This window comes from Myotis brandtii, unplaced genomic scaffold (genome assembly GCF_000412655.1).
Source record: "Myotis brandtii unplaced genomic scaffold, ASM41265v1 scaffold1444, whole genome shotgun sequence".
Taxonomy (NCBI): domain Eukaryota; kingdom Metazoa; phylum Chordata; class Mammalia; order Chiroptera; family Vespertilionidae; genus Myotis; species Myotis brandtii.
In genome coordinates this window covers 28089-35987 of record NW_005355179.1, presented here as the reverse complement: position 1 = coordinate 35987, position 7899 = coordinate 28089, and positions in this window count along the sequence as shown.

Sequence of the window (7899 nt, the reverse complement as noted above, 5' to 3'; positions counted from 1 at the left end):
GGACTGAGCGAGATGGGCCAGACATGCCCTGGAGCCCTCCCATGGTTCCTCCCTGACTGGCCAACCTCCCATGTCCCTCCCCGGCCCTGATCGTGCACCAGTGGGGTACCTCGGCCTGGCCATGCCCTCTCACAATCCAGGTCCCTTCGGGGGATGTCAGAGATCTGGTTTAGGCCAGATCCCGCAGGCCAATCCGAGGGACCCCAATGGTGCACAAATTCGTGCACCGGGCCTCTAGTAAGTTTTTAAATTTTTAAATCCCTAGGAATAAATTTAACCAGACATGTAAAAGACCTGTACTTGGAAAATTATAAGACACTGTACAAATAAGCAAATAAGTGGAAGCATATACCTTGTTCATGGGTGGGAAGAATTGCCACCCTTAAAGGGAACAGCATGACAATTTCGGGGCAGGGGGGAGAGGGAGTGGGGAGGAGAGAAGAGGAGGGAGTAACCTTACTTCCTCAGCCCGGGGTTGCAGGTGAACATCACCCGTGGTGAGTCACGCTGACGTATACGGAATGTAGTCTCCTGGGTGGGATCCTGGAACAGAAGGACATCAGGTAAAAACCAGGGAGACCCACATAAATCGTGGACTTCATTATTGTTATTTTTTTAATCCTCACCCGAGGGCATTTTCCCATTGATTTTTAGGGAGAGTGGAAGAGAGAGGGAGAGACGGAGAGAAATATCGATGGGAGAGAAACACATCGATGGGTTGCCTCTTGCACGGGCCCCGACCAGAGCCTGGGCTAGAGAGGAGCCTGCAACTTAAGTACATGCCCTTGACCGGAATCGAACCCGGGACCCTTCCGTCTGCAGGCTGACGCTCTATCCACTGAGCCACACCAGCCAGGGCCAAAGCGTGGACTTTAGCTAACAAAGCCCATCCCCGCTGATTCATGGGTTACGACCCCTGCGCCATGGTAACAGAAGATGTTAAAAGCAGGGGAAACTGTACTATCTTTACAGCTTTTCTGTAAATTTAAAGCTGTTCTAAATTTAAAGCTTCCCTAAAAAAAGAAACCCAAAAAATAATTTTTTTTTTCAAATGATAGAATAAGAAAAAGTCTGAGTTCAGTGGTGCGAGCAGGAGACAGTGGTATTTGATCTGCCTCCATCTCCCTGGGTCCCTTCCCCTTCTCCTTGGCTCGGTCGGGAGCAGGTCTTCCAAACTTTCTTGCCACTTTGAGGTTTTCCAACAGCCTCGATTTCAGGGCGTCAGGGGTCCAGCCTAACTCACTGTGAAAACATCCAGAGGACGCCCTGGACAGTGCTGTTCTGTGGTTAGAGCGTTGACCTGCAAAGGGAAGGGTCTTGGGTTCGAGTCCCCGTCAAGAGCCCAGGTGTGTGTGCAGGAGGCAACCAGTTGATGTGTCTCTCACACATTGATGTTTCTCTCTCTCTCTCTCTCTCTCTCTCTCTCTCTCTCTCTCTCCCTTCCCCCCACTCCACTCTCTCTAAAAATCCCTGGGTGAGGACCAGGGGGCCCTGTACTAGGTACGGAGGCAGTAGGAATTCTTGATTGAGGAGGAGGAGGGATTGGTGGCTGCGGTTTGCACAGTGACCAGATCGGATGTTCTATGAGATGTTTAGGGATCGAGCCCAAAGCAACCCAGGCATGTGCCCTGACCAGGAATCGAACCGTGACCTCCTGGTTCAGAGGTCAATGCTCAACTGCTGAGCCAGGCCCACCAGAGGCCATCACATCTATTCTGTACATCCGTGATCTTTATGGAAGAGAACTGGTCGCCAGGTCAGGCATTTATTTCCTCCTCTCCCTCCCGCTGAAGGCATTGGGCCTCTGTGGCATCTGCAGAGGTGAGGGGCCCAGCTCCCAACCTTGTCCTGCCTCTCCAGCCACCGCACCAGAGTCCCGAATGGCCATGGATGCCCCGCCCACCCGGGAACACCCGCAGCAGGCCCAGCATGAGGGAGAGACACTGGTGCCAAACCTCTGAAGTGGGGGTTTCCATTGCAGGGCCACCCCAAGTCACCCCTCTGCACTGCGCTGGTCACTCACAGGTTCTCTCGCACGGTCCTGCTGTGACCTTGTGACCTTGTGACCTTCCTCATTCTGCTCCCCATGTCACACTCCAGGGCCCCCTCCTCCAGGCTGTCCTCATGGCCAGGCAGCTCCCACAGTGTCGGGCCTGCTCCTGCCGTGTGCTGGCTGTGACGGGGGTGCTCGGCTTTCCGATGCCCCCTCCCTGGCTCCGTGCCCTCCAACTGTGGGGACTCACACCCTCTTCTCTCACCGACTCCAGCTCAGTGCCACAGAGGCACCCAGATGATGTAAAACGCAGGTTTTATTATTGTCCAGGTGCGGCGAGACCAGCATTTCAGGAAGGAAGTGGTTTGCGGTACTCACAGATTCGGGGTTGCGTGGGGGAACCTCTCTCCCTGGACTGCATTGACCACACGTGGGAGAGAGATAGAGACAGAGATAGAGAGGGAGAGACAGAGATAGAGAGGGAGAGACAGAGAAAGAGAGGGAGAGACAAGAGAAGAGAAGAGAAGAGAAGAGAAGAGAAGAGAAGAGAAGAGAAGAGAAGAGAAGAGAAGAGAAGAGAAGAGAAGAGAAGAGAAGAGAAGAGAAGAGAAGAGAAGAGAAGAGAAGAGAAGAGAAGAGAAGAGAAGAGAAGAGAAGAGAAGAGAAGAGAAGAGAAGAGAAGAGAAGAGAAGAGAAGAGAAGAGAAGAGAAGAGAAGAGAAGAGAAGAGAAGAGAAGAGAAGAGAAGAGAAGAGAAGAGAAGAGAAGAGAAGAGAAGAGAAGAGAAGAGAAGAGAAGAGAAGAGAAGAGAAGAGAAGAGAAGAGAAGAGAAGAGAAGAGAAGAGAAGAAGAGAGATGTCTCCAGTCTGGCAAGTGTGGCTTGGTGGTTGAGCGTCGACCTCTGAACCAGGAGATCACGGTTCAATTCCCGGTCAGGGCACATTTCTGGGTTGCGGGCTCCATCCCCAGGAGGGGTCGTGCAAGAAGCAGCCGATCCATGATTCCCTCATCATTGATGTTTCTGTCTCTCTCTCCCTCTCCCTTCCTCTCTGAAATAAATATATGAACTTCTAGCCCTAACCGGTATGGCTTAGTGGATAGAGTGTCGGCCTACAGACTCAAGGGTCCCAGGTTCGATTCCGGTCAAGGGCGTGTACCTTGGTTGCGGGCACATCCCCAGTAGGGAATGTGCAGGAGGCAGCTGATCGATGTTTCTCTCTCATCGATGTTTCTAACTCTCTGTCCCTCTCCCTTCCTCTCTGTAAAAAATCAATAAGATATATTTTTTAAAAAGAACTTTCTATATTATAGGCTGTTGGGAGAAGAGGAGCGGAGAACCGATGCAGCCAGCAGAGTGGGCGGACAGAGGGGGAGAGCGTAAGGGCCTCCATGCACAGCGTGTAGGTTGTGCACGGCTCGATGCTGGCTCCCACAGGCTCCCTTTCCGACAGAGCCCCCTGGAGCCTTGGGGAGGGAGGCGCCTCCTGAGACCTCCAGGCCCGGCACCCGGGGGTCAGGCAGGTTCCCGCCTTGAGCGGCCCTGACTCTGAGGAAGAAGGGAGGGAACCGCTGGGGTGTGTGAACGTCGCTGGGATGGCGTCTCTCCTGCGGTGGGAAGGACTCCGCTTTTTCCGGTGCAGATGCATGCATTTTGTGGGCCCTCGATCAGTGTCTGCACGCGGTAGGAGGTCAGTAAATGGTTAACCGTGTGCAAAAAGGAATTTGTCGCGCGAAAAAGCATCGTTTCCTTCCACTTAGAAGAGGCGTTCTCCGTGGCGGCCACGAGGGGGCGCGCGAGACACACGTTCATTCTCCGTAGCCCCAGGTGAGTGGTCCACGGCCCTGCGCCTCCAGGTCAGGGGCCAGGTGACCAGAGACGCACAGAGCACAGGTGAGCATCCGCCTCCCCATCGGTAGCAAGGGGGCAAGATGCCTGGAATGCGCTGCCGTGAAGAACGAAGGGGACAAGGCACGCACGTGGAGAGAGAATCGTGGATCGGCTGCCTCCCGCACGCCCCCTATTGCGTGGGTCCAAACTCACTAGATGGTACACATTAAACATATGCAGGTCTTTTTTTTAAAAAGTTTTCATTGATTTTTAGAGAGAGAGAGGGAGGGAGAGGGCAAGAGAGATAGAGCCTGCACCCGAGGCATGTGCCCTGACCGGGAATCGAACAAGCGACTTCTTGATTCATGGGTCGACGCCCAACCACTGAGCCACACCGGCTGGGCACAGGTCTTAAAGTATGTATTTATTATACCTCAATTTTTAAAAAATCTGTTTAAAAATAAATAAAATGAAGCCCTGGCTGGTGTTGCTCAGTTGGTTGGGCGTCCTCCCAGCCACCAAAGGCTTGCCAATTGGATTTGAGACAGGGCACATGCATGCCCAGGTTTCAGGCTCTATCCCAGATCCCCAGTAGGGGGCGTGCAGGAGGCAGAAGATGGATGTGTGGCACTCACATCAATGTTTTCTCTGTCTCTTTCCCTCTTCCTTCCTCTCTCTTTAAAAATCAATTTAAAATCTGAATAAACTAAACAAATTAAAAAATTACATTGAATGACTAAAAGCCATTAGGCTAGCACAAAAAAAGAACACCCCAATAAAATATGAAAATAAGAAATATTTATATTTTATTTATTTATTTTTATGTATTTATTGGTGGCGATATTGGTTAATAAAATTACACGGGTTTCAGGAGTACCATTCTATGACACATCACCTGTCTATTGCAAAAAAATAAAACCCATTCATGCCCTTATATAGTGCATAGGAATGTGCTTTAGAAAAACTTCTTGACCACAGACCTCCTTGTTTGTAGAGAAGGAATCGTGCTTATAAAGCTCGATGTGCCCTGGCCAGTTTGGCTCAGTGGATAGAGCATCAGCCTGCAGACTGAAGGGTCCCAGGTTCGATTCTGCTCAAGGGCACATGCCTGGGTTGTGGGCTTGATCCTCAGTGGGGAGTGTGCAGGAGGCAGCCGATCAATGATCCTCTCTCATCATTGATGTTTCTCTCCCTCTCTCCCTCTCCCCTCCTCTCTGAAATCAATAAAAAAAAATATTTTTAAAAACGTCAATGTGTGGCTAATTGTGTCCAAATAGCAATGAATGTGAAAATACTAAGATGAGCTCCATTAAAATGAAGAAGAGCCAGAAAGGAGGAGATGGGGTTACCTGAGGTCACAAGGATGGGGCCCTGATCTGATAGGATTAGTGTCCTCACAGGAAGAGGGAGAGACAGAGGTCACCTCTGTGTGTGTGTGTGTGGGGGGTAGGTGAGGGGGGCAGAGAGGGACGACCTGTGAGGGCAGGGGGACTAAAGGGCTGTCAAGTAGTTAAGGAGAAGCCACAGGAGGAACCAGCCCCACCATAACCTTGATCTTGGACGTCCAGCCTCCAGGACCATGAGACAAACATCTGTTGTTGTTTTTATTAAATATATTTTTATTGATTTCAGAGAGGAAGGGAGAGGGAGAGAGAGAGAGAGAAACATCAATGATGAAAAAGAATCATTGATTGGCTGCCTCCTGCAGGCCCCCCACTGGGGATTGAGCCTACAACCTGGCCATGTGCCCTTGACTGGAATTGAACCTGGGACCCTTCAGTCCGCAGGCCGATGCTCTATCCACTGAGCCAAACCTGCTAGGGCAACATAGGTTATTTTAAAAATGCACTTTTCCATTATCTTCCAACTTCCGAAGTGGCCTGATGTGATGGTGACATCTGATACTTAAATATAGTTGTCGTTTTTCTCTCTCTGAGGAGCTGTTGGGTTTTTATTTCCTCCATTTTTGAAAAATGTGGTGATAATAATGTGCTTTGGTGCATGCCTTGCCCCTCACATTCTCTCTCTCTTACTTCTTTTTTTCCTCTTCTAGTCTAAAAGTTGTGTGCTCAGCAAGTAATTCCCCAAACGTCATAGTTCCTTTTTTTTTAAAAAAAGACTGAGACCATAAACATTTCCTTCTCAGAATGACGGGTAGTGCATCTAACAAGTTTCGATATGATTCACTCTCTCTGTGCACATGTAAATATTTCATAGCATCTGTGTTGTGTGTTGTTTTGACTCTGTCATTCACAATTTAGACAGAAATTCTTGGGGTTTCAAAACATATGTTTTTCGCCAGGCCGGCGGGGTTCAGTGGTTGAGCATCCACCTATGAACCAGGGGGTCATGGTTTGATTCCAGTCAGGGCACAGGCCCCGGTTGTGGGCTCGATCCCCAGTGTGGGGCGTGCAGGAGGCAGCCGATTGATGATTCTCTCTCACATTGATGTTTCTATCTCTCTCTCCCTCTCCCTTCCTCTCTGAAATCAATAAAGATATAACAAAATGTATGTTTTCAACCTTTTAATTTTTGCTTTCTGATACCATTTCTGGAGTCAGGGAATAGGGTTTGTAATAGAGAAAATCCTATGGACTATTTTGGGGTCTCCTTGGTGGATTAACAAGTGGTTGATTTTTGTAAACACGTTGTTCTGGAAAGAAGGTTGATTCTCTGATAGTGCTGTTTTGTGCATATGAATATAACAGTTACAGTGATGATAACAATCATACTGACCACCAATGTTTGAGCCCTTATTATATGCTAGGCTTTGTCTGAGCGCTTTTAACATATTGACTCATTGCGTATTCACAGGCATTCTAAAATCTAGGAACTGCTATTTATTTATTTATTTATTTTTAAATATATATATTTCTTTATTGATTTTTAAGAGAGGCAGGGAGAGGGAGAGAGAGATAGAAACATCAATGATGAGAGAGAATCACTGATCGGCTGCCTCCTGCAGGTCCCTACTTGGGGATCAAGCCCGAAACCCGGGCATGTGCCCTTGGCCAGAATCGAACCTGGGACCCTTCAGTCCGCAGGCCGACGCTCTATCCACTGAGACAAACTGGCTAGGGCAGAACTGTTATTTTTTATTATTATTATTATTATTATTATTATTATTGTTATTGTTATTTCATAGAGGAAGAAGCAGAGGCATAAGGATATTTCTTTTTTTTAAACATATATTTTATTGATTTTTTACAGAGAGGAAGGGAGAGGGATAGAGAGCTAGAAACATCGATGAGAGAGAAACATCAATCAGCTGCCTCCTGAACACCCCCTACTGGGGATGTGCCCACAACCAAGATACATGCCCTTGACCGGAATCGAACCTGGGTCCCTTCAGTCCGCAGGCCAACGCTCTATCCACTGAGCCAAACCAGTTAGGGCAGGAGGTTTCTTAACTTGCCCAAAGTTACAGAGCTTGTGGGTGGCAGGGCCAGGATTCAAACAGAGAAGTCTGGTTTCTAGACTTGTATGTAACAACTAGAGGCCTGATGCACGAAATTCTGCAAGGGGCTCGGCCCTCGCAGCCCTGGCTTCGTCTGGAAGGTTGTCCGGAAGGTCATCCTATCTAAGTAGCGTGTTACGCTTTTATTATTATAGATAATAATGCACTAGGTGGCCCTGGCTGGTGTGACTTCGTGGTTAAGAGTCAGCCCATGCACCCAAGGGTCGCAGGTTCGATTCCTGGTCAAGGACATGTACCTGGGTTGCTGGTTCGATCCCTGGCCATGGTCAGGGTGTGTGGGTGTGGGCAGGAGGCAACCAATCCATGGTCCCTCTCACATCGATGTCTCTCTCTGTGGTGTCAGATAATTGCAATTTCTTCTTGTGGGGGAACAATGAAGTCTCTTAGCAAGTTTAATGCTTACAACGCAGTATTGCTGTCTACAGATCACCAGGATTTATTTAGCGACTAGTTGCAACTTTGTACCCTTAAAAGAACATCTTCCATTCCGTCCCCTCACTCCCAGCCCCTGGTAACCACCATTCTACTCTCTGTTTCTATGAGTTTGCTGATTTCTTTCTTCCTTCCTTCTTTCCTCCCTCCCTCCCTCCCTCCCTCCCTC